This window comes from Melozone crissalis, unplaced genomic scaffold (genome assembly GCF_028551555.1).
Source record: "Melozone crissalis strain CALT ecotype California unplaced genomic scaffold, PUWL_Pcris_2 ptg000244c_1, whole genome shotgun sequence".
NCBI classification, from domain to species: domain Eukaryota; kingdom Metazoa; phylum Chordata; class Aves; order Passeriformes; family Passerellidae; genus Melozone; species Melozone crissalis.
The window spans coordinates 1094058-1120781 of NW_026536003.1; the positions used below are offsets into that span (position 1 = coordinate 1094058).

Below are 26724 nucleotides of genomic sequence, written 5' to 3' on the forward strand. Positions count from 1 at the left end.
GCCGGGGGCCGCTGCCGGCCCTGCCCGGGGCTGGTGGGGTCAGGCAGCGCCCGGCGCTGAGCCCCGGCTGCCCCACAGCCCCGGCCCGGCCCCGTTCTCCCCACAGGCCCCCAGCCCGTGCTCCCGGTGCCGCAGCTCTGTGCCCGGTGCTGCCGCTGCCCCCCACAGAGATGAAACCCTGAAACCCTGACCTCCTTGTTTTCCTGTCCTGGACACCGGGGGTACAAATTATCTGAATCAGCTGACAAGTTTTGAGGCTAAGGCCCTGCTGATAAACATCCCAATCCTCAGTATTTTTCTCTTCCTCCTCTTTTCCATCATCCTTTTCCTTCCCACATTGATTCCTCCTGCAGCTTCTTGCCTTAACCATATTGCTGCACACTCCCCTTCACGCAATCCCTTTGCAGCACACCAACACCATCCATGCCCTGTTGTCCAAATGCGAGGGGAATTTGGGGAGGTGGGAGTGGGGCGGCGCCAAGGCCGGGCCCCCCCGCGCTGTCCTGGCGGGAGCGGCTGCAGTGGGGACCGAGTGCGGGCGGGAGCGGCCGAGAGCCCAGCGCTGCCCCAGCCCGACCTGCCCCAGCTCCATCCCTGCCCCTGCCGTGGGATGCTGTGGGTTTGGGGGGAAGAGGGAGCCGGCAGTGGGTGCTGGGCCTGGGGCAGGAGGAGAAGGGAAGGAGAAGCAGAATTGAGGAACAAAAGGGTCAAACGATGCACATGGGAGGAGAAGGTGGGATTGTGCAGAAGGAGGAAGAGGAGTGGGAGAAAGAGCAAGGACACTGGATGTGGAGGAGGAGCAGAAACAGGAGGCACCACAAGGTTCCACTTCTCCCTGTATCTGCAGCTTCCTTGCCAGCCCCAGTAGCATTCCCCCCTACCATGCAGCAGGTGACCAGGGATTGGGATCCACGATTTTCCCGAGGGTGAATCTTGGTGTTTCTGAGCTTTATTGGGCTAATTGTTGGCACTTTGTTTTTTTGTGGGGGCTGAATCTTTATATTTGGAAGGTGCTTTTGTTGAATTTTAATGTTTGGGAAGTTTTTGATCTGTGTGTTGATGTTTGGAGGACTTTTGTGCTGAATCTTGGTGTTTTGGAGGTTCTTAGACATACAAGATGCCCAATGACTTAATGAGATGAACTTGGGAAAGGAGGAGCTCCCAGTCCAAGACACTCTCATTTTGTTCTTTTCCCCAAACCAGGATTTTTCATTCCTAGGGCATGTGTGAATGGAACAGGAGGAAAAGCCCTGGAGATTCCGCACGAGGAGGGGCAGCAAACCCAGCCCAGGGAGCTGTGGGGAGGAAAGAGCCCCCCTGAGCCAGGAAGGCGGCCAGAGATCCAGCCAGAGCTCCGAGCTGGTGGAGAAGCCCCATGGCAGAGAGAAGCCCCACAAGTGCTTGGAATGTGGGAAGGGTTTTAGTCGGAGCTTAGACCTGATCCAGCACCAGGTGATCCACACTGGGGAACGGCCCTACAAGTGTGAGGAATGTGGGAAGAGCTTCAGCTGGAGCTTCAGCCTGAGGCAGCACCAGGTGATTCACTCTGGGGAGAGGCGCTTTGAGTGTGAGGAGTGTGGGAAGAGCTTCAGCCACAACTCGGTCCTGATCCAACACCAGAGGATCCACACTGGGGAAAAGCCCTTTGAGTGCGGGGAATGTGGGAAGAGCTTCAGGCAGAGGGGGAGCCTGATGCAACACCAGATGATCCACAGCGGGGACCGGCCTTACGAGTGTGGGGAATGTGGGATGAGCTTCAGCCAGAAGGGGCACCTGATGCAACACCACAGGATCCACACAGGAGGGAAGCCCTATGAGTGTGTGGAATGTGGGAAGAGCTTCAGCCAGAGCTCTGGCCTGAGGAGACATGAGAGGATCCACACTGGGGAAAAGCCCTATGAGTGTAGGGAGTGTGGGAAGAGCTTCAGCATGAAGTGCAAGCTGACAGAACACCAGAAGATCCACTCTGGGGAAAAGCCCTACAAGTGTGGGGAATGTGGGAGGAGCTTCAGAGAAAGCTGGGCCCTGATTCAGCACCAGGTGATCCACACGGGGGAACGGCCCTACACCTGCTTGGAATGTGGGAAGAGCTATGGGTGGCACACTGACCTGAGAAAACACCAGCGCATCCACAGTGGGGAGAAGCCCTACAAGTGTCCCCAGTGTGGGAAGAGTTTTCACAGGAGCTCCGATCTCCTCAAACATGAGCGGAGTCACAGCGAGGAGAGGCCCTTCTGCTGCCCCGACTGTGGGAAGGGATTCAAGCTAAACTCCGCCCTCACCCTGCACCGGCGCATCCACACGGGGGAGAGGCCCTACGAGTGTGGGGAGTGTGGGATGAGCTTCTCATCGAGCTCAATCTTGACCAAACATCAACGGAGGCGCCACTAAGGGTAGCCCTGTGAGTGCCCCAAATGTGGGAAGAGCTTTGTGTGCTGCTCCAGCTCCATCCCCCATGGGAGGATCCACGTTGGATGATCCCCAGTGACCCCTGTTGGGCAGAGCCCTGGTGATCTGTGGTCCTGGTGATCCAAGTTGGAAGGCATCTGGGTTGGGGGCTCCACATCTTCCTGGTTCCCTGAGGGTACCTAGATAAACCCAGCGGCGGGAGCATCCATCGGGATGCAGACCTATAACGGGAATTCCATGGGGAGAGCAGATTTGTCGACTTTCAACCCCATAAAATCTTTTGCATTCAATTCTATCTTCCTGTGACATCTAGGAGTATTGAATGGTCTTGGAGGTATATTCTGGGTTGACTATTTGGTGCTTGTATCCCCAGTCTGTTCTGTTTGTGCTGAATAGTAAGTTTTTCACCTTCAAGACTTGTCCTGAGAGTGAAGGGGGAGAGAAGAAGCACAGAGTTTGTTTTCAGAAACCGCACTCACTCCTCCACATTCGTGCTCCTGCACTGTGTTGTCTGCGGATGGACAGACAGTGGGACAGAGCTCTCCTTTGCTTTTAGTTAGTTTTAGCTAGCTGAACCAAACAAGTTCTTTGGACTGTGGAGTTTTTCCCCTTTCTTTGGACCTGTTTAAACCTGCTCTGGCCTGAACACCAGAAGAGCATGGGCAGCTCATGCCTGTGGCCCACCGGGCTGGGCCTGGCCTGTGACATTTCCAGCATCGGAGAGATTGATAAGAGACTGAGTGAGCTGAGCCTACAGACCATGGAGGGAATTTGTGAGTTTGTCTCTCTTTTAGAGTGGCAAGAGGTTTTATTGTTTCATATTATTTAGGTTTTATTGTTTAATAAACAGTTTTTTCCACTTTTCTCCAAGGAGGTATTTTATTTTTCCTGAACCAGCTGGGGGAAGGGCCAATTGAATCTGCTGTGTTAAAGGAACCCCTTTAGGGGTTCTCTCCCAAATTTGCCCTGAACCAGGACAAGGTCTTTTCCAACTTCAGGGATTCCACAGTTTTGATTTCTTATTGCCCAAGCGTGTCTTCTGTAGCCAAATGGTGAAAAACTGGGGAAAAGACCAAGATTTTGGAGACAGTGGGATAGAAACTCCACCAGAAAAGGTTCTTCCCTTCTACCCAAGCACATGGATCCTCAGCTGGTATGGACAAGGAAATCGTTTTCTTTTGGCCATGATTTTGTTTTAATTTCTCTTTATCCCCTTAAAATATCCCATATTGAGGTAAAAATAGACATTGAACTAAGACATGGGTGTGGTCATGGAAGGACACATGGACACCTGGAGAGTGACTTGGGGACACATGGATATTAACAGGGATGGGGCCATTTGTGGGGACATGGGGGGGACACAGGCATGGATGGAGATGTGGGGGACAATGACAGGGATGGAAACATGGTGGGGAGACAGCCATGGGTGAGGACATGGTGGGACATGGGCAGTGACATGTGGGGACATGGCCATGGCCGGTTCCATGGGGGGAACTTGCAGGGGATGTGGGGGATGCTGGGGTTGAGGGGGTTGAGGGTTCCTGGGAGGGACTTGGGTCTTGCTGAGGCCTTTGGGGACCCCAGGCTGAGCAGCTCCAGCTGTGCTGGGAGACCCTGGGGGAGGTTCTGGGGCAGCTGCTCAAGGACCCCCTGACCTGGAGCCCCAGCCAGGCATTGGGCTCCTGGAAGGGGATGAACGTCCTTGTCCCCAGGAGGGAAATCCCAGCACCCCCAGGGTGTCAGGGGCAGCTGAGGGGCCACAACAGGGAGGGGAAAGCCAGAGAGAGCTGTCACACTTCTAAGCTAAACCCCAAAAGTACCAAAACGGAGGGATTCCTCCCAGGAAAAAGCAGCCAGGAGCTGCCAGAATTGAGGGAAAGTAGAGATGTGACCTTCCAGACTGAGCAGGAGGGGCCTGCATCCCCCAAAACCAAACACAGGGGTGAGGGCTGGGGCTGGAGGCACAATGGAGAAGGGGTGGAAGAGCAGGGGAAAAGAGGATTCAGAGTGCGAGAGGGATGGCACCCCCAAACTGAGTTGGGAGGGGTCTTTGGGTTGGAGGAATAATGAGTGAGGGAAGGGAACGGTGGGGATGGAACAGAAAAAGAGCGGTTCCATGGGGATCCCTTTGTGTCCCCATCATTCGATTCCTGGAGTGATTCCCTGGGGCTCGGGGGGGGAATGGATCCGCACTGGGTGGGTCCCCAAGCCCCCTGCCCATCCCTGGGGGGGCTCATGGGGGGTCCCTCCACCCAAATGCTGGTGATGCTGCAGCCATGGGGGAGAGATGGGATCTGGAATGAGCAGGGAAGGAAGAGCAATAGGAAGAGGAAGGAGAGGAGGAGGAGGAGGATGGAGAAAAGGAGGAGCAGGAACAGGAGGAGGAAGAGGAGTCGTCACAGCAGAACCACGCTTTTCCCGCCTGCCCGCTGAGTCTGCAGCTCCCCTGGCCCTGACAGCATCGATCCCCCAGATCCCACAGGTGAGTAGGGAGGGGGAACTTGCCCCAAGTCCACTGGGGGGGCCTCTGGGAGGATTTGTTTGCAGGGTAGGGGATGTTTGGATCTTGCAGGGCTCCAAGAGTGAGATGCAGATGCCCTTTTGGAGACATGTGGAGGGTTCCGGTGGCAAACTGTCTGTACTGGCTGGGGAGGTGGTACCAGTTGTGGGGGGACATTGGCATCAGAGTGGGGAGAGCAGCAAAGGCCAATCCCAGAGCTGAGGGATCCCAGCAGCCTGGAGGGGTGGGAGAAGCTGGAGATGAGCAGGGTCTGGGCCCATCCGACTGTGAACAGGGCAGTTACTTCTGGAGCTGTACTTGGGCAGCAGGACCAAGGGCTCACCCACTGTTTTTCCCCCAAGCCAGGATTTGTCAATCCCAAACTTTGTCTGGATGAAGCTGGAGGAGGCTGCAAGGAAAAGGAAAATGGCCTGGGACACAGAGGCAGGCGAGGAGGAAGTCACTGCCCCTTTGCCCCTCTCCTCTGCTCCATGTCTCAGCCCAGCATTGCCCCTGGCTGCAGGACAATCCCACTGCTGATGTTATAAACAAAAATCCGCCTTTTTTTTTGGTGAGAAAAAGGTTACAAAAACTAGTCAGATCACTGTTGCTGCTGAAGAGCTACCTGTTTGTTATGATAATTACAAGTCGTTGTCGTTAATGGTTCTTTTTTGTATCAGTAAAGGCCCTGGCCAAGACTAAGTTAATGACTCTTCTCCTGAGACAGTGAAGGGCAGGGACCTCCCCAGACAGTGAGGAGAAAGGACTAAACGTGGGAGAGGGGACATGCTAAATAACTTCAGGACCAGCATGCCATGAGAAGCTACCACTCCAAACTTACTGAAAAGACCCCCAAAACAACGAGCCAATATAGAGTTGAGAAATTGGAGTGATGCCTGAACGTGAGGAGCCGAGTGCTGGACCTGCGGGGACGCTGGGGGCCTTTGTTGCCCCTCACCCTGGGTGTGGGGATCTTCTCGGACCGGGTCCTGAAGGGAGCGAAGCTGGGAAAGTCAACATCTGGGTCACGCCCAAAAAAAGCTCCAACGAGGACCAGACCCCCAGCTCTGTCCCTAGTGGACAAAGCTGCAAATATCCTCCTGCGAGTCACCTTTGGAGAGACAACGGAGACTGCAGACCCGTCGAGCTTCCCAATCCCGAGCTAATCACTTTTAATGCAGGCATTAAAAGGAGAAAAAGTCTCCTGCCCTGTTTATGTTAGCTGACACTGTCCTGCCAGGGATGAATTGGTGGGATCCCTTCCCGTTCCCTCTAGCACAGAGGCAAATCCCATCCTCTCCTTGTCCACAGCTCCTTCCTCTTCTCTTTCTGTTCTTCCTTCCTCATTCCTTCCTCTCCTTTTCTTTCCTTACCCCAGTGTCCTGGTTTAGGCCTGGCAAAGCCAGAGCCCCCATAAATATAGTTATGCAGTTCCAGCACGGGCTGCATTCTCTCCGTCTCCAAAAAAGGGGGGGGGGGGTGGATAAACAGTCGCTCGATGCTCCCTCCACCCTTCCACCAAATCCGGGCCTACCGTAGATGGGCCACATGGCTTTCCCCTCCCCTAGCCCAGCCAGCAACTGGGCCGGGGGAGGGAGGCCCAGCTCCTTCACGCCGGAAATCCCAAGAGACCTCTGAAGGGCAAGAGCTGTGCTTTTAACCCCTTGGGTTCGTAGTCTCAAGAGGCGGATCCAAACGCCTCAGTGGTCAAACCAGGTGCTCATCTTAAAATCTGACCATCCATTGGTAACCACAGCAAAACAACATATCCCAGATGTCCCATTTCCGGTCAAACCACGACATTCCACCCTTCGCCTCTTGAGACTACAAACACTAAAATTATTAAATAAATTACAAAACATTTCTACACAATAAACCAACTTAATACATGCTTTGTTCTTATTCCTCTTTGGTCCCATCTCACAGCTTCATCCCATCACTCTCTCAAAATTCGATTCCCAGTCAGGGGAAACCAAATAAATGTCCTGGTTTAGGCCTGGCAAAGCCAGAGCCCCCATAAATATACCTTTTACCTGATATCTGCTGTGAGATGTGGCCAGGAAAATAAGCAAAGCAGGCTCCAACTTAAACATAAAGAGAAGTTTATTAACTAAACTACATACACAATTACTAAACTACACACACAATGGAAAAAAAAACACACAAGGAGAATGAAAACTACACAGAAACACTTCCTTATCCTCCTCCCACCAAATTCCCAAGCACATTTACATTTCTAAAAGTTATCCAGACTCGGTCTGGCACCACCCTTTAGAAAAATCAAATCTTCAGCTCATAAGGGATAGACGGAGTCCTTCCTTGTGCCACGGACTTCTTGTCACAATCAGCAATCCGCCCGGAATCTTGCTATCTCGTGACATCTCCTTTCCATGCCAAGGTGCTCTCACCACCAGGCATGGGATGGGGCAGGGGCCTGCCTTCAGGGCCTTTTAAGAATGCCTCGTCTCGTTCCAAGCAGAGCACAGTCTCATCCCTGGGACCATTGTCCCCCCCATCTCTTCTATACCCCCTGGGGCCGAGGAGTCTCAAAACCAAACTCTCTTGACTCTGAGCCTCCGCTTCCCCCTGCAATACAGCCTCTGCATCACCAGGAAAGAGTCCATGGATATACAACAAAAAAGAGTCCAGCAAAAACTGCCACTCCATCTTCCTCCATTCCTTCAACATCTCTCTTCTCTCTTTGCCAGACCCCCATTACTGGCCTGGTTTCTTCCTTCATCTTCCACTCCTATCCCTTTACCGGGAAAGGCAATGTTCCGTGTAAGTTCTCACTATCCACAAGAGTTAAAAGCTCATCCAGATGGCAGGGCTACTAGCTGTCCCCCCCCCCCACTTCTCCTCCCAGCCGTGCTGCCAGCACATGATATCAAGGTTCAAGGTAACAGTTCCAGTTCCAGCACGGCTGCATTCTCTCCGTCTCCAGAAAAGGGGGGGGGGGGGGATAAACAGGTCGCTCGATGCTCCCTCCACCCTTCCACCAAATCCGGGCCTACCGTAGATGGGCCACATGGCTTTCCCCTCCCCCAGCCCAGCCAGCAACTGGGCCGGGGGAGGGAGGCCCAGCTCCTTCACGCCGGAAATCCCAAGAGACCTCTGAAGGGCAAGAGCCGTGCTTTTAACCCCTTGGGTTCGTAGTCTCAAGAGGCGGATCCAAACGCCTCAGTGGTCAAACCAGGTGCTCATCTTAAAATCTGACCATCCATTGGTAACCACAGCAAAACAACATATCCCAGATGTCCCATTTCCGGTCAAACCACGACACCCAGGCACTGAGCTGCAGATGGAGACCAGGGAGGACAAATCCCTGTGGTATGCACATTTCTTTGAATAGAGACATAATTCTCTCTCACAGGATTTTTCCTGGGAAGCTGTGGAAAGGCTGAGAAAGCTCAGAAAGGAAGAAAACAATTCTTATCTCGCTGCACCTGTTGTTTGGCACATGTGGAATATGTTATTGAGATTGTTTACTGAGAGTGATTTGTTAATTGGACTGTGGTGATGGTTGTTAGGACTGATTGACCAATTAGGTCAAAGCTGGGTCGTGACTGTCTGGAAAGGGTCAGAGGTTTTTCTTTAGTATGTAATTTTGTATAGATTTAGGATAGCAATAGTGTAATGTAGTATAATATAGTATAGAATAAAGCATCTGTTCAGCCTTTAAAATCATGGAGTCAGAGCACATATTTCCTTGGATGGGTGAGACAAAGTAGAAATTTAACAGGATAGAAATGCATTTTTGGATTTAGGTGAAAAGTGCTGTTCTGAGCCTGTAACTTGTTTATCTGTGCTTAAGACTCCCTGTTCTCACAAGAGAGGAAAAAAATCAAAGAAAAAATCTTGTGCTCGCAGAATGGCCTTGACCAAGAGAAGGAATGCAAACTCCCAAGATAAGCGGAGGCCCCTTTGTCAGGGCCAAAAGCTGAGCCTGACCAGAGAGCTCTCTGTGCAAAAGGCAAGGACTGATAAAAACTAATTGCAGCTTGTAATGTGAAATCTGTAAAATGAATATGAATGAGACAATATGCATATGTATAAGCAAGGGGGAATTCTCAGGGGTGCGCGTCTCCTTTAGGGGGAACAACGATTCCCACATGCGTCCAGTGCTAAACATACCGGCTTTACAACTTTTTACAAAGTTGTGGAGTTTCTCTTTTTTTTCCACTAATCATTTTGGCGAGCCAGCCAAGCGATTGTCTGTTCTCACAGGGGCAGAAGGGAGGACGGACTCCTGGACGCTCCCTGGGATTTTCCTGGAGGAGCTCTGCTCCATCTTGGCTTGCCTCCTGCAGATACAGACAATGACCTGCTGATGTGCAGATACACGGTATGTCTGTCAAGGGGCCTGGGGGAGATAGGGCTGTTGATAAGTCACTCAGAGACATCTGAGTGCACAGCCTCGGCCCTGTGCTTGCAGGCAGCCATCGACCAAGAGCACGGTCAGCGGCAGAGGTTCCCAGTTGATAGCGCAACTGGGAACGGGTTCATTGTTCAATAGAGCGGCCGCTAGCGACTCTGGGGTGAGCCGAGTGAACCCGAACTTTGTGTGCTTGTGGTGTCCAGACATTGTATGGCTAATGCATTGTGTGTTTAATGTTAGCGTGTTTATAATCGTGTGAGTGCGTGGTGTATAAAACAGACCGAGCGAGTGAGTGAGTGTACCCACGGCGTGCGGGGGCAGTTCTACCCATGTCTGAAGCAGCCAGGTTAGGCCCAGAGCACCGGCTGGGGCAGGCTGTGAGGGCAGGGAACACCCCGTGGAGTAGTGGAACAAGTGGAGAAACGTGGGTGAGGACATTTATTAATTTATTGTGTTTAAAGGTGGTGATGTGTGATTTGTGTAGATTGTGCACATTTTAACCGTGGCTAGATGAACTCAGGGGATTCTTCTGCCCCCGCAGTTTGGACTTGGTCCCTGGAATTTTACTGTGTGCTGTTATTTTGATTGTGTCCAGTGTATGAGGACCAGAAGAGGCTGATAAGCTGATGTAGGTAGATGAAGTGTTGTATGTTGGGTTGTGTCAAGGAAAGTGGGCACTCTTAAGAGATACCCCTTTCCCAAGTGAGTTTGTGTGGTTCCTCCCCCACATTGTGGTAATTTGATTCTCGGTATTGTAGGCTTGTGTTTGTGGAGATTTTAGGATTTTGTTTGCAACAAGTGTAGCATTTTACATGGAAAAACTGCAGTATGGTGATTTATGTTTAACTGTGATAAAACAAATTAAAGGAATTCCAGGAATTCCCTTCCAACAGCAACCTAAGCCCTGACTCTCGTGAATTTGAGATGCAGGGTGTGTGTGTGTCTGTGTCTGTGTTTGTGGGCATATCAGAGTTTTAGCTGTAACAGGCACAGCTTTTTGCAAGGCAGCAAAGTGAGTGTCAATAGAAACAATGCTTGAATTAGATTGTGCGGGAAGAGAACTGGGAAAGAATGAGATTTTGTAAAGCAGAGTTTAGGTGGAAGAGACCAAGACAGGCACTTTATAATTTATGTTATTCTAAGGAAACCAAGGCTACTCAGAGAGCTCTAAGGAATTTAGTAGCAACTGGTCACGAGAAGCAAAGAAGAACAAGGATGTTTGAATTATTAGAAAAGAGAATTTCATGTAATTTAAGAAACCCAGCAGAAATAATTAAAGCTGAGCGAGTTCAGCTTATTTTATACCCCAAGACTTTGAATTAAGGCAAAAGGCTGGGATGGGGTAGAAAGATGGGAGCTAAGAAAATGGAATTTTTAGTAGACACAGGGGCAGCAAACTCAGTGTTAAATAAAGCCTCAATGCCTGTAACAGATGTTATGGTAAGGGGGCAACTGGCCAATCTGAAAAATCATATTTTGCAAACCATCAAAATACTCATAGGTTTTTGTATATGCCCAACTCTCCAAAGGCCCTGTTGAGTAGGGACTTGTTGGAGGAGCTGGAAGCAAAGATCACATTTAAAGACGGGGATATATTTTAGAGGTAAAGGATCAAGAATATGGAGATATATTGAGCTTAATTTTAACAATTAGCGAAACTGAAATTGAAAATAAGGATGAAATTAACAAGAAAATAATGGATCCAGTGTGTGGTAGATAGGGACAGGCGATCGGAAGATCACGTGATATGACGGAAAGCGGCAGGACTCCTTTTCCCCTAATCCCTTAAGATAAGAGATCAGTTTAGGAATGTGACTAGGAATGTAGCCCCCCTAACGATAGTAATGCTAGTAACTGTCCACTCCTGGTAACATTCCACTCCTTACTAACCATAGATGGTAATGCAGACCCCCTCTGACGTAGAGAGACCCCTTAGACTATAAAACCCCACGAGATGAGATAATAAAGGCCTTTGACCATCCACCACATTGGTGTCTGCGTGCTTCTCTGGCCCGAGCGACCCCAGAGAGTTTGGGTTGCCGTGCTGTTCCTCGAAACCAGGTCGCCTTGCCTTATATCAGAAGGCAACAACTGGTGCCGACACCCAGGAAGTAGCTCGGGGAACGGGATTCGCCTGGACAGAGGACGGCGGCTGTAGCGGCGGGACTGTCTGCAGTGGGGAGGACGCTTCCGGACCAGCGTGGACCATGGAGGCCATAGCGAAGGTCGTAAGTCAGATGCATGCGCAATGGGGTATTGAGTGTAAGCTTAAAGATTTAAGTCTTGCATTGCTGAGACTCATTAAGCTTTGGGCTATAGAAAGCCCAGTGGACATCCTCCATTCCGGGGTTTGGGATAATTGTACAACAGCTTTGGCCGAGCACACTATGTCCTCAGGCTCAGGGAAAGCCCTAAAATCGTGGGGCAGAGTTATCCAGGCTCTGCAGAAAGCTCGACAAGAGCAAGAAACCTGGAAAGCTGTGTGAACTTGTTTATTAGCCACGCCGCAGTTGGGGGTGGGTGCGGTGACACAAACCGTGGAGGATTTTGACCTGGGTGAGCGTGCGGAGGCGCGAACGCCGGAACCCCCTCAGCGAGCGCACTTACCATCGGTGGGGGGGAACATGTGCGGGCGTTTTGGCAGGGACTCGCAGAGGAGGCGCGGAACGCGGCCGGATTGTCGGACCCCATAGGGATCGATAAAAACGCCCCTCGACCCTATGCGTTTCAAAATGGCACCGAGCCGTGTGTTCAAGGCGGAAAGGAGGAGGTGGGGGGCGGAAATGCAGTCAGCCTGCTTCACAACACATGCGCGGGCGAGCAGGGAGAAGGGGCGGCCCCCGCGGAGGAGCGTAAGACCAATCAGAGCACTCTATTCAAATTAGGTCCTTATAGGGCAAGGACCTCCCCCAGCAGGAGGCGGGGGGACCCCAGGGGGAGGGAATGGCTCGACCCCCGCAGGAAGGGGCGGGGTCGGAGCCCGAGAAAAAGGCAGAGCAGCCCGGAAACGTCCGTCCAGTCGACTTCCGGCTCGGACTCTGATTCGAGCTCTGAGCTCGAGAGGGAATCGGAGGATTCTGATTGGGATTCTAGTTTTATCAGAGAGAGAGCAGCGGCATGTAAGGTCACTAGTCACAGCGCTCCCGGGTGGGTGAAGGGGTTATCAGAGAAAGATCGAACCCCGCTTACAGACTGGCTGAAAATAAAAATAGCCTGTGCGGAGTGGGCCCCATCTGCGACACTGGTGTTCCCGGTCCATGTGGGGGGAGCAGGCGGAAATCAAAGAACCTATTCCCCAGTAAATCCGAAAGATGTGCAGGCAATTATTAAAGCAATTTCAGACAAGGGAATTAATTCTGCCATGGTTTCCACACTCCTTGACAGCGTTTTTGGAGAGGACGACATGCTTCCCTTTGATATCAAGCAGACGTGCAGGATGATTTTCGATGGGGCAGGGATGATTGTTTTTAAACAAGAGTGGGAGGACAGCTGCATAAAGCAGCTAGCTTTGGTAACGGGAGCTGACCATCCACTGCACGGCTCCAGCATACAGAGGTTAATGGGAACAGACCCCACTATGATCAACCCCCAGGCGCAGACAGAGAGGGGTGCATCGCTAACCTCATCATGAAAGGCAGGAAACTCGCCTTGAAACACCTAGGAACAGAGCCAACAAGCATCCACCTTCCTTTCCGCAAGCAACCGACCACGGAGTCAGTCACAATATCGGAGCACCTAGCCCTTGCTCTCACCGGCTTCGGAGGAGAAATCTCCTACTCCTCCAGACCACCCTGGACTCAGCTGCTGACCATTGTCGACATGGACATGCCGCCAAAGGTCAAGGACCGACCACAGCCAGGACTAACGGTCTTCAGAGACGCTTCCTCCACGACTTCAACCGCAACGGCAGTGTGGCAGGCAGGAGAACAATGGCATTGCGTCAAAGCATGTGACCCCACACTGTCAGTGCAACAACTGGAGGCAGCAGCAGTGGTCTTGGCGTGCAGACTCTTCCAAGATGAACACCTCAACATAGTAACGGACTCTATATTCGTGGCAAGGCTCTGCCTAGCCATGGCAGGACCAGGTGTGTCAACATCTGCAGCAGCCTTAATGCTGGAAGAAGCACTCTCCTCGCAACAGGGCGCCGTGTCAGTCATTCACATCAACAGCCACAACCCAGCCAAAGGTTACTTCCAGATCGGCAACGACAAAGCGGACGCCGCAGCAAAAGGCGTATGGACGTTGCAGGAAGCTCGTCAACTGCACGAGTCGCTCCACATAGGAGCCAAAGCACTGGCGAAGAGATGCGAAATCTCGACAGCGGACACGAAATATATGATAGCCACCTGCCCTCATTGCCAGAAGTCACCCCTTTGGACCTGTGGGGTCAACCCGAGAGGTCTCAAGCCTTAAGAGATCTGGCAGTCGGACTTCACGTTGTGTCAACTGCTGAAGCCCCGAGCATGGCTTGCAGTGACAGTAGACACTTATAGCGGAACGATCGTAGCCACACAGCACCACAAAACAAACTCCAAGGCCACAATTCAGCACTGGCTGACAAACATGGCTTGGCTTGGTATCCCCAAGCAGACCAAAACTGACAACGGTTCCAAATTCACCTCCAAACCAGTGCAAGAATTCACCTCAAAATGGGGCATCACATTAGTGCAAGGTATCCCGTATAACAGTACCGGGCAGGCCATAGTCGAGAGAGCAAATCAGACCCTGAAAACCAAGATAGAAGTGTTGGCGAAAGCAGAGGGCTTTGCCAATTCCATTCCCCCAGGAGATCAGTTGCGTATACTGGCAACCGCCTTGCTGGCACTGAATCAATTCCCTAGGGGAGATGAAACAAACAGTCCCGTCCAAAAACACTGGGTCACCCGAGTGCTAGAGGAGGGCCCACAGGTTGTAATTAGAAACGAGCTAGGCGAGTGGGAACGGGGCTGGAGGCTGATACTCACAGGGAGGGGGTACGCAGCAGCCAAAAAGGACAGCAAAATCAGGTGGTGTCCACTTAAGTCAATCAAGCCCGACCTTCAAAATGAGCAGAATGAGACTGATGAGAGTTGTGAGTTTCTGTTTACAGGACATGCTCGTGGGACGTCCTCGTGACATGTACATTCCCATTCCAGAGGAAAGTGACAGACCACCAAGCCGCCAGGCAGCGCCCGAGAGACCCACACGGGTGAGACCCAAGCATCAACGGTGTTTCTGTGTGATTTTGCTGTTGGGGCTTGTTGCCAGAGGCCAAGTCAGCCCAGACCACTACCCCCATCGGCCATTCAGGTGGGTCATGCGACACCTTAGTAGCGACAAGGTGCTCAAAGAAATCACCACACCGAACACCCCATCCTTCGAGCTCCGCATTACCGACCTGTTTCCAGGACTACCAAAGGTAGACCCCTATTCCCCACACGCCACACACATGTACCTATCCTATTGGTGCCCAGCTTCAAACCCTGGGAAAAGCTACTGCAATCACCCAGGGTGGGGATATTGTAGGCACTGGGGCTGCGAAACCATAGTTACAGATGCCAGACCGTCGGGGCCTGGGTGGGATCCACAAGAGCTCGACAAATTCTTACAGTTCACCTGGGCACCCACTGGCTGCAAAACACCCATCTTCCTCCAGGGAAGTTTCCATCGAAACCACCATAAAATCCCTAAAATTCAGAAATGCACTGGCTACAACATGACAGTTTTGCAGCCAGATAACCCTAGTTGGGCCATAGGCAGAACGTGGACAGTAGTCCTTCAAGGGTCGAAAGAGAGGGTGAATGTGCGAATTATCAGGCTCCAGCCGTCGGCATCCCGAGCGGTCGGACCCAACAAAGTGATTAAAAGTGCGCAGAAAGGGAGAAACGCGGCCTACCCCAAAGCCTTGCCCACAAAGGTCACCAATATCCCGACTGGCCATGCGGAAGCCTTTCAGATAGGCTGTTCAGCCGGGTCGGACTCAGACCCAATCCTTCGTATGTTAGAAGCTACCTTCCTATCCCTGAACGAATCCAACCCTAACCTAACCGAATCCTGCTGGCTTTGTTATGATGTTAAACCCCCCTTTTATGAAGGAGTCGCTTTAAACACTCCCTTCAGTTACTCCACAGCCGATGCCCCTCACCAGTACAGATGGGATACCCCCCGCAAAGGAATCACCCTGAGTCAAGCCACAGGCCAGGGCAGATGCTTTGGCAATGCAACCCTAGCTAGGTGGAAAGGCAATGTCTGCACCAAAGTTGTTAAGCCCGACAGGAAAAACAATAAGTGGGTAGTCCCATCCACATCTGGGATGTGGGTCTGCCAGCGATCTGGAGTGAGTCCCTGTGTGTTCCTCGCCAAATTCAATGACTCTAACGACTTGTGTGTCCAAGTTCTGATTGTTCCTAGGGTCTTGTACCATTCAGATGAAGAAGTGTACCACCTTTTCGAGGAACCCAGCCGGCTCCACAAAAGAGAAGTAATAACAGGTATAACTATCGCAATGCTGCTCGGCCTAGGAGCAGCAGGAACGGCAACGGGTGTCTCAGCCCTAGCGACCCAACACCAAGGACTGTCCCAGCTGCAAATGACCATCGATGAGGACCTGCAAAGGATCGAGAAATCCATTTCCTTTCTAGAGAAGTCAGTCTCCTCACTCTCAGAAGTAGTCTTGCAGAACAGGCGAGGACTGGACCTCCTGTTCATGCAGCAAGAAGGCCTGTGTGCTGCCTTGAAAGAGGAGTGATGCTTCTACGCGGACCACACGGGAGTCGTTAGAGACTCCATGGCGGAACTCCGAAACAGACTAGCTCAGAGACAGAAAGACAGGGAAGCCCAACAGGGTTGGTTCGAGTCCTGGTTCAATCAATCACCATGGCTAACCACCCTAATTTCTACCCTAATAGGTCCATTGGCAATGCTGCTTCTAGCAGTTACCTTCGGACCATGCCTGCTGAATAAGCTGGTCTCATTCGTTCAGACCCGCCTAGAACGGGCCAACATCCTGTTCATAGGCCGGCAACAAATGCTGTGAACTCAACCAGGGAACACTGCCAGTCACAAGATTTTCTTAACTTGCCTGGCAAAAACTTACTCAGGTTTACCAAACCCCTTTCCTTGTCGAACTACAACCTTATACCTCATTTCAGTGCCTATGTATATGACTACCTCATTCATTTGTAAAAAAGGTGGGGGGAGATGTGGTAGATAGGGACAGGCGATCGGAAGATCACGCGATGTGACGGAAAGCGGCAGGACTCCTTTTTCCCCTAATCCCTTAAGATAAGAGATCAGTCTAGGAATGTGACTAGGAATGTAGCCCCCCTAACGATAGTAATGCTAGTAACTGTCCACTCCTGGTAACTTTCCACTCCTCACTAACCATAGATGGTAATGCAGACCCCCTCTGACGTAGAGAGACCCCTTAGACTATAAAACCCCACAAGACGAGATAATAAAGGGCTTTGACTGTCCACCACATTGGTGTCTGCGTGCTTCTCTGGCCCGAGCGACCCTGGAGAGTGTGGGTCGCCGTGCTGTTCCTCGAAACCAGGTCGCCTTGCCTTATATCAGAAGGCAACACCAGTGTTTCCTGGGGTATGGGCCTCTAACATAGTAGGGAGGGCAGAGAATGCACATTCTGTGCAAGTTAGGGAAAACAACAAGCTAGGGTCAGGCAGTACACCTTGTGGCAAACCCATACACCCTACTAACACGTTTGGCACCTGAGCTACCCTAGTTTACTGCTTTAGATCTGAAAGAGGCCTTCTTTTGCCTCCCTATCCATGAAGCCAACCAGAAAATTTTTGCATTCAAATGAGAAAATCCTAAAAGCAGGCACAAAACCCAGCTCACATAGATTGTGTTGCCTCAAGGCCTTCAAGGCTTCAAAATTCCCCTACTCTGTTTGGAGAACTGTTGCAGTGTGTTGCAATTTCCTGTTTTAAACTTCCCAGTCCCTTCCCCAGGTGTGGCAATACCTCTCTTCCCCTTCCCCCCTCGCCCCCTGCTGGGCTGTCAATCAGGCTTAACATTCCAGCAAGGCCATCGTGTGGTTGGTCAAGTTCAAAGGATGCAATCCAGGCCTGGGGTCATTGGCCTGTCTAGGTGTCCCTCGTCCCTTGAGACCCTCCTCTTCCTACTAGGTTGGTGCCTCACCTGTCCCTTCCCCTCCCCCTGTCCCTGGGCTTAAATTGACCAAGGACCATGTGCTCGTGATTCTGTTGGAGCTGTTACCTGAGATTCAGACCTCTGTGACCATGGAATAAACTCTGGATATTAACCCTCCAACAGAATCCGTCTCCTTTCTCTTCACCATCGCCTGAAGCCTTCCCACCTGAGGTAAACTGAGTTTCTACAGGCCTGGACTTGTTTCAGCTCCCAGCTGCAACCTCTAGCCAGCCAAAGGTGTCTCTGAGGTGAAATACCACAGTTGCTGCCTTTGGCCTAGCAGCAAGGGTCAGACAAGCCCAGGCACAATCTACCTGGTAATACTGGGATTCATTTTCCAATATTTTGGCACCCATGGTGGGGCAAAGCGACTCTGCAGCCCCAAGAAGGAATCTCAGTACCTTGGAAAGACTTCGGCAGCCGTGCACCCAGCTGCAGAGCCTTGGTTGCAACGCTCTCAGCAGAGACTTTGGGATTAATCCCAGAAAAAGTTTTGTGGACGGCTCAGTGCCTCTGGAAAGTGAGCTCCTTTCTGGTGAGCGGATTTGCCAGAGGAAGAACAGGGTAGCCTCTCCTGCCTATAGAGGGGTCCTGTTCCAATGAAGAACACCCTGCCTGACCTGGCCAGCAACAGCTTCCATTTCATTAAGTATTCTCTGCTCCTTGGTGGAGCATAAGCTCAAAAACAGACTCTGCCGTGAGTTCTGTTCCTTTTTTGCCTTTGCTTTCAGGCTGCGCAGCCCCATAGACGTGATACCATTGCGTTTTAGGCTTTAGCTTTTGCGGCGTGTTTCGCTGTCTTTTGGAATTCGCGCCGGCAGAGGAGCGGGGGGGCACTCTCCCTGCCCTTCCCCTCGGCTCAGTAGCGCAGTGTGCTCAGCTCTCTCTGCGGGGGGGAGCTCTCTCGGTGCGGGGGACTCTGACATCTCTCTGTGCAGGGGAGGGGGGCTCTTTACACGTGGCCGGGGGGTCTCTCTCGGCGTGAGGCGGGGGGTGCTCTGTACATGCAGTGCGGGCCGGCCCTGGTTTCGGCTTGCCACGTGGTGTGGGCAGAGGCTGCTCTCTCAGCTCCGCGGGGGGGGGCTGCATTCTCGGGCGGGAGAGGCTTTGTCTCCTCCTCGGCTCGGCAGGGCGTGTCCTGCTGCTGCTGCCCGGGAATTTTAAAAGAAGTAAATACAGCTGCATTTGAAAGCTTTTGTCTGGTCTGCTCGTTAACGCTTTCCTATCTGTGTGTTTTTTTTTTTTTTTTAATTATAAATCAGTAGCTGATTTTGGCTTAGTCTTTTGTCAGGCGGGATTTTGCACTTTGCCTTTTACACCTAACATGGGCTCGAATCTCAGCACAGTACAAAAAGGAGTGTATTATCATATTGTTAGTATTTTAGTCAGTGGTAATGTGAAGTCCTCTCTCTAAAGGTAAATTGAAACAGTTTATAAGATGGCTTTTTCTACACTTCCCACAAGTCTCCCCTAAAGAAATCCACAATATTCAATTTTGGGATAAAGTAGGAAATGAATTGATAACCTTAGGACAGTCTGGGAACACATCCTCAGCTAAATTTGTGTTCTGGAGTTTACAAATTCGAACAGCCTTGCTCAAACAAAAGGAATTGGAGAAAAAGCCAAATGTAAAGCCATCTACCTCTGCTCTCCCTGTCTCTCTCTCTCCTAGCTCTAAAACTCCTAAACCTTTTACCCCAAAACTTGGTATTTTAAAGAGAGCACTCTCATTGGGAAGTTGACTCCCTGAGTTTGTTAAAATGCCTGAGAAGCCCTGTCCACAAGGCCCTGGCCAGGCTGCATGGAACCTTTCCCAATCCCGTGCCCCCTCCTCTGAAACCCACAGCACGTGTCAGCTTTCCAGAGAGCAGTGATGCCCAAAATGGCCCCCAGTCCCTAGGGGGTCCACAAGATGGAGGATGCCACATCATCCCAAACTTGGTCTTCTTCTTCCCAAGATCCTCTTAAGCATGCTAAAATTCCATCCCCATCCCCCTCGCCTCCTGTTCCTCATGATACCTTCCCCCCTCCCCCTCCCTTTCCTGCAGTACCCTCAGCTCCGCCCCTCTACTCCTCCCAGGGGGCGTTTGCTGACGTGATGTCGCAAGGTGTCCCCGCCCCCTGCCTGTCCCCTGACCCCGCCCCCTGTCCCCACAGTGTCCCCGTCCCTTGCCAGCCCCCTGTCTCCACCCCCTGTGCCCATTGCATCCCTGCCCCCTCCCCGGGTTCCCACGGTGGGGACACACCCACTGCCTGTCCCCAAACCTGTATCTGTGATCCCAATGCTTCCAATTCAAAGGATACAGAGCAGGGAACTTCCGACCCAACACAGGGTCCCACCTTGTCATTGGCTCCTGTTACGTTTCAGCCTGCAGCACAAGGGGGGGCAGCCCCAACTGCTAATTGGAACTCTTTTGGACAACAATTGATTAAAGAGATCTGTAAATCTCATAAAGAATATGGTCCACACAGTCCATATTTCCGTGGCCTTTTAAATTCTGAATTGAGTAGGACTGTAGTAGTCCCACATGATTTAAAACAGCTTTTTTCGTGTCTCATGACCTCCACGGAATTCAAATTATGAGAATTAGCATGGAAACAACTGCTAAAAGACACTCTTCCAGGCTTGCATGTTGATCCAAACACAATGAAGGACAATAATGGTGTGCCTATTACAACGGACCACCTCTCTGGCGAGGGCCAATGGTCTTTACCCTCAATCCAAGCTATGGCAATTCCTGTAGAAACACTCAAGAAAGTAAAAGAAGCAGCTGAAAAAGCATTCTTTTCCCTCCAACCTGAGGGGCCTTTTGAGCCCTATAGCAAAATTAAACAGCTACCATCAGAGCCCTTTTTGAAATTTGTAGAAAGGTTTACTAGAGCTATTGAAATACAAGTTAAAAAAGAGAATGCTAGGGAAGAGGTTTTAGAGGAAATGGCATTTACGAATGCAAATGAACAGTGTTGAGCAGCAATCCTGAGCCTTCCTATAGAACCCCCCCCTACACTAAAAGATATGCTTCTCTTCCTGTAACAGGAAAGTGCCTCTGATGAGTGTAGCTGAAGACACCAGATCAAGACTGCTGCCAAGACTACTTCAGCGTGTTGCCATTGCCAGCCCTGTGGCCATTCCCTCAGCACAGCAGTACCCTGGGCAGCAGCGGAGACCAGCAATGGTTGAGCCCACAAAGCCATGCCTGCTTTGCAATAACCTTGGGCACTGGAGTAACCAGTGCCCCCTGAAAAGGCAATTCGATGAATTCAGACATGGCAGGGGAGAAGAACTACAAGCACTCCCTGAGGGTGAACAACAACAAAAAAACTGAAGAGGGAGCGCCGGCCTGCCAGGCATGCAGACACAAAAAGAGCAGGCCAAGGGAATAAGGGTCGCAAAACAAATCAAGCGCGCGGTAATATTTCTGTAAGTGAAGCAGGTGCTTGAAAGACTACGTCTGCTGGTCCACTGTTAAAAGTAAAACAAAATAACCTTTGTTATGATTTGGGTGATCCTATGTTAATCACGTCTTCTGTCAATGAGCCTTACAGGTTGCAGCTGACAGAATCACTCCACCTGAAAGACACTGACTGGCATTTTGTCTCTGTCAGTCCAGAACAGAAGGGTACTTGGAATTTGTTGAAGAATTCGTTGTAAGTACATCGTCATTGGGGACACCAAACACACACCACAAGAGATCGAAATTGCTCCAGGAATGACAACATCAGATCCTGAGCAATTCGTTCTCGGGCTGCACTGTTTCCACCCACCCCTGTTTCTTCCCAAGGGACAAATTGTTGCACAAGCCATCCCTGTGCTGTCTTTACCTGAAAGTACTGAAAAACAAGGGCCCACAGTCGCCCGGGTCCAAGTTATTGGGAAAGACAAACCCAAATTATGGTGTAATGTCAGTGGGGGTGGGGAGTCAAAATGCATTGAGATGCTTGTAGACACTGGTGCAGACTGCACAGTGATTCCAGTACAAGACTGGCCAGCACACTGACCTTTGCAAAATGATGCCGGTCACATTCAAGGTGTAGGAGGCCTGCAATTGGCAAGACAATCCAAAAGCATCATTCAAATTGAGGGACCAAACGGACAATTGGCAAATATTCATCCATTTGTGTCCATTCGTCCATTAGATTATTCAGAACCTTTGTTAGGGAGAGATGTAATGGCCCAGTGGGGTGTCACAATTGATATTCCAGACTCTCCACAGCATTTTTGTACAGCAGTCATTGAACAACAGTGCCCCACCCAAAAACTGAAGTGGAAAACAGACAAACCAGTTCAGGTGAAACAGTGGCCGCTCAGTAAACAAAAAATAAAGGCGCTTGAGGAACTAGTGGAAGAGCAACTAAAAAAGGGTCACATTGTGGAGGCCATGTCCCCATGGAACTCTCCAGTGTTTGTCATCCAAAAAGCTGACAAAAAGAGATGGTGGCTCCTCCATGACCTTTGACAAATTAATAATGTAATTGAAGATATGAGTTCTCCCCAACCTGGTATGCCATCTCCAACAATGCTTCCCCAAGATTGGAAATCAGCTGTTATTGATATTAAAGATTGTTTTTTCCAAATCCCCTTGCACCCTGACAATGCACTGCGTTTTGCATTCTCGGTCCCTTCCATCAACATGGAAGCCCCTATGTAAAGGTACCGTTGGACAGTTCTTCCTCAGGACTTGAAGGTCTCACCAGCTATCTGCCAGTGGTATGTCTCTTCCCTGCTGTCCCCAGTGCGTGCAGCCACAGAGAAGGCCATCATCTATCATTATATGGATGATATCCTCGTGTGTGCCCCCAATGATGATTTACTCACACATGCGCTTGACCTAACGATCAATGCATTGATTGTTGCAGGGTTTGAGCTCCAAGAAAAGAAAATTCAAAAGATGCCACCTTGGAAGTATTTGGGCTTAGAAATTGGAAATAGGACCATTGTTCCTCAAAAACTAGAAATCAATCCAAGGATCAAGACCCTTGCGGATGTCCACAAGTTGTGTGGGTCTTTGAATTGGGTAAGGCCGTGGCTCAGTCTGACTAACGAAGACCTTGCCCCTCTTTTTGATTTTTTGAAAGGGGGAGAGGACCCAGGTGTTCCTAGGTCTATTACCCCAGAGGCACGGAAAGGGGGTGCTCTAGAAAAGGTTCAGATTGCAATGTCCACAAGACAGGCAAACCGATGTCGGCCTGACCTGCCATTCAAATTTATCATCCTAGGTAAGTTGCCACACCTCGATGGAATTATTTTCCAGTGGGATGAAAAACAAACACCTAAGGCAAAGGAAACACCTAAAAAGGGCCAGGACCAGAGGGACCCTCTCTTGATCATAGAATGGGTTTTCCTCAGTCACAAATGATCTAAGAGACTGACAAAGCCTCAGGAGCTGGTAGCAGAACTGATCCAGAAAGCAAGGACCCAGATCAGGGAGTTAGCAGGATGTGATTTTAAGTGCACTCACATTCCAGTTGAGTTAAAATCGGGTCAAAATACTATGAAAATACTGGAACAATTGTTTCAAGAAAATGTAGTGTTGCAGTTTGCTCTAGATTCCTACTCAGGACAAATTTCTGTAGCGTGGCCCACTCACAAATTGTTTGAACAAGATGTTCAATTCACTGTGAAATTGAGAAGTGCTCTAAGTAGAAGACCTTTAAAAAAGGCTCTGACTGTCTTTACAGATGCGTCCAGGAGGTCCCACAAGTCCGTTATGACTTGGAAGGATCCTCAAACCCAGCAGTGGGAGACGGACATTGCTGAGGTGGAAGGTTCACCTCAGGTTGCTGAATTGGCTGCGATTCTTAGGGTTTTTGAAAGGTTCTCAGAACCATTCAATCTGATTACAGATTCTGCATATGTGGCAGGAGTAGTATCCAGGGCAGATCAAGCAATACTGCAAGAGGTGTCTAACATCACACTTTTCGAATTGCTCTCAAAACTGGTAAAGTTAGTCACTCACCGAGAGCAACCATTTTATGTGATGCATGTCAGGTCACACACTGACTTGCCAGGGTTTATCGCTGAAGGCAACAGAAGGGCAGATGCTCTTGCTGCACCTGCAATGATGGCCACTCTCCCAAATGTTTTTGAACAGGCAAAAATCAGCCACCAGCTTTTCCACCAAAATGCACCTGGCCTGGTTTGTCAGTTTAACATCACTCGAGAACAGGCCAAAGCAATTGTGGCCACATGCCCAAATTGCCAACAACATGCAGTCCCTACAGTGAGTACGAGAGCAAACCCAAGGGGACTGAACAGTTGTGAACTGTGGCAAACAGATGTTACACACATACAGTCTTTTGGATGGCAGAAATATGTTCACATTAGTGTAGATACCTTTTCTGGAGCAGTCTATGCTTCTGCCCACACAGGAGAATCATTTATCAATGCCATTAAGCACCTCTTACAGGCTTTTTCTGTCATGGGCATCCCCAAGGAGTTGAAAACTGATAATGGGCCTGTTTATAAATCCAAGGAATTGGGGAGCTTCCTGCAGCAATGGGGAGTAGAGCACAAAACTGGCATCCCCTACTCCCCTACAGGTCAAGCCATTGTAGAAAGAACTCACTGTGATACTAAAAGAGTCCTGGACCAGCAACAACAGTTTCTGAAGGTAGAACCTCCCCACATCCAGTTATCCAGGGCACTGTTCACAATCAATTTTCTGAATTGTTCCTTTGACAGCCTGAACCCGCCCATCCTATGCCACTTTGGGGGGAGCAGTCATAGGTTGATGAAAGAAAAGCCTCCGGTTTTAGTAAAAGACCCCGAGACTTGGAAAATGGTGGGACCTTACAAATTGGTTACTTGGGGACGTGGATACGCTTGTGTGTCCACCCCCTCTGGTTTAAGGTGGGTTCCTTCCAAATGGGTAAAGCCTTATGTTCCCAAGGTCTCAGAGAAATCTATGGAAGTACCCCAGGTTGCTCATGCTGCCTGGAGAAGGAAACGCCGCACGCGTTCTCTGGATGAAATTCCATTTAAGCCTCCTATCTGGAATAGTTTGTAATATATGTTTCTCTCAAGTTCCTTGTACCAGTTTAGATCCCACTGTTCGTGTGTATTCAGTCTCAAGACACCATAGTAAAGCCGCAAAACGGATAGCCTTCAAGAAATAATGAGTTAAAACATGGAATGTGAAACATTGGAAGAAAGCATAGCACTTAGGAAACATATAGAGCAATAAATCGGCTAAGGCATGGGACACAATGACAGGAAAGAGAGATAGGGATAGGGGAATTGATGGGCTAAGCATGTTCCGAGCCAACGATGTCAAACTGACCCTAAGAGCCTTGCCAAGCCATAGGAACTAAGCCAAGTACACCGGGAATTGGCCATATTAGGATAGGAGTTCAAAAGTTTAAGGAGGAAGACTCATCAGGTGACCCCTGCCCACAATGAAGGCAACCGGAACGACCACCAAAATGATCCTCAAAAGAGATGCCTCCGCCCACGCTCCGCCTACACCACGCCTCTTATGAATATGCATGCAAAAACATGATTATGCATGTGATATGATGTAACTTTATATTCAAAACTGTATAAAAGGCTTGCTTTTGTTACAAGATAGGGAGAAATCCCTTTTGTGATTTCTCCGACGCGTCGTAATAAAATACCTGCTGTCTATGCTGACTTAAATTGAGTCTCTTAGGCAGTTATTCTCGCCCTTTGGGGCAAAATTCGGCATCAATAGACCGAGCCTGCTTCTCGTCCTACTCGTGATCATCCCACCTGCGATCTCCTGCATAGTCCCTCAGCCCAAAGCACGTATGGACTACCTTGGCAAAAGCTCTCGGACATCAACAGAGAAACTGACAATGGGCTGAATGGACTGTTCAAAGGCTGGGGACTCTTGGGCTGGTTGGGATCTATGCTGAAAACTGTGTTTTAGTGCTGTTTATTTTAGTTATTGTTATTGTAGTTGTTAGCATTGTTTTTGGACTAATCAAACGCATGGTTTTCAAGTTAGTTTCAAGCCCATCTCCCCCTCCTGTAGAGGAGGAACCAATTTCATCACAAACCCAGTCCCTTTCTTTTTAAACAACACTAGGGGGAGATGTGGCACTGTGTTACAATTTCCTGTTTTACCTATCCTAGTCCTTCAGGTGTGCCATCTTCCCCCGCCCCCCTTTTCCCCTGCTGGGCTGTCAGTCAGTCTTGGCATTCCAGCAGAGCCATCGTGTGGTTGGTCAGCTTCAAAAGATGCCCCTATGCGCACAGGTCATTGGCCTGTCTGGGTGTCATCCTCCCCCGAGACCCTGCCCCTCCCACCTGGTTGGTGGCTCACCTGTCCCTTCCCTCCCCCTCCCCCCGGAGCCTAAAAGGTCAATCAGGCCATGCGGTCGGGATTCTGTTGGAGCTGTTACCTGTGATTCAGACCTCTGTGACCATGGAATAAAACTCTGGATATTAACCCTCCGGCAGAATCCATCTCCTTTCCTCCTCACCATCGCCTGAAGCCTTCCCACGTGAGATAAAGTGGGTTTCTACAAGTCTGGACTTGTTCACTGCCCGCTGCCTCATCCAGCAAGCTAAAGGTGTCTCTGGGGTGAAACACCGCAGTTGCCGCCTTTGGCCTAGCAGCAGGGGTCAGACGGGCCCAGGCACAATCTACCTGGTGATATTGGGATTCATATTCCAATAGAGGGCAGAGGTAAAAATGTGTTGAATCGAAAATGGGAGGAGATGGCATTGACATATGACATATAAGGGGGGAATCTTCACTTGGCAAGCTTGTACCTGAGGTGGCAAGGGTCCAAGAGCCCTGCACTCCGTACCCTGTGGTTATCTTTTGCTTTTGCATTATTATTTGAAATTAATTATCCGTTATTTTTAATCAAATTATATTGTCGATATATATTTTCTAAACTATTCAATTAAAATTGCTGCTATCTCAAATATTGTTTGGGTTTTTTTATGATGGGATAATTGGGCAAACATAACAACAAGAAACACAAGGGCAAAACCCCAATGGCCGGAATATATCACACAAGAAAGGACAGTTCAGAATTCTGCCAGCAGCAGCTTTGCTGTGACAGGCCAGGAGTGCAGTGCACACAAGCTCCAGGCAAACGGTTCAAGGCAAAGCTGAGAACAGCAAACCAAATCCAGACCAGACAGAGAGTACCACAACAGCAGGAGAGAGAACAAGAACAGAGTAGAAGTGCAGTGATGCTGGCAGGCCGTTCACTGCAGAGGCTCTTTCTTCTCCAGCTCACAAAAACAACACAGAAACAAAGCCCTGAGCATGGAGCCACTCCTGCTCTCACGCCCTGTTTGGAAGGA

General features: G+C 50.2%; 1 pseudogene; it reads left to right on the forward strand.

Moving 5' to 3' along the window:
* Window positions 1-714: 714 nt before the first annotated feature.
* LOC128949484 (zinc finger protein OZF-like) overlaps window positions 715-26724 on the forward strand; it is a 31187-nt pseudogene continuing 5177 nt past the window's right edge.